Genomic DNA, 849 nt, shown 5'->3' on the forward strand with positions numbered 1-849 from the left:
TTACTAGTAATTCAGTTTGGCCTTCTTAAGACACAAAGCTAGTTTAGGACCTCAGCTATAAGCTCCGTTACTATTCTCTGAATCCCTTCAATTTCTTCTCTTAGCCATAATCTAACAATAAATATGGATTTTACTTATTTATCCCCAATTTTATTCCCTGCTAGAGGAAATCTGTCTTTCAGTGTGGCAAACTATCCACACTGACTAGTCTTGTTTTCTTAGAGGGTGAAAATGGAGGTTTATCCCTTCTTTTTTACCTTTCCTTCACTGTGAGTGGATGAAATCCTTCCCTTTAGTTTGTTTTGTCTTGTTTTTAAGTAGAAGGCTTAGCTATTAACTATGTAGAAACTGCAAATAAACGTAACAGCAGTGTCAGAAGCATATACAGAGGGTAACCCTGGCTGCATGCTTGGTCAGCAATTTCCAGCATTTGCAGACACTACCAAGCATTTTCACATTCCTTGGGTCACGTGATCATCACAACCCCCTAGGAAGGTTGAGCAGGGAAACTGAGACACAGAGGAGGCAGATTACAGAGCTAGTACCTCTCAGAGGTTGGACTTGAACCGAAGTCGTCTAAGCTTTAGTACTTCCTCTTCCACCAATCTTCCCGCAGCAGGACCCAGGTCCTGATGCTGAGCACCCGAAAAGTGCACACCTGGATAAGCCAACCAATGACGAGCCCAGATCCAGGAGGCGGGACGGGGAAGCTGCCAATGACAGAGCCTGCCCGAGAAAGATGCAGCCTGTGCCGGAGAGGGACGGCTGCTCGTCCAATGAGAGGCTGTGAGCCGAGGGGCTGGAAGGCGGGACGGCCCATGTCGCTCCCGGGCGGGGCGGGGAGCCCAG

The sequence above is a fragment of the Myotis brandtii genome, unplaced genomic scaffold, assembly GCF_000412655.1.
Source record: "Myotis brandtii unplaced genomic scaffold, ASM41265v1 scaffold32, whole genome shotgun sequence".
NCBI classification, from domain to species: Eukaryota; Metazoa; Chordata; class Mammalia; order Chiroptera; family Vespertilionidae; genus Myotis; species Myotis brandtii.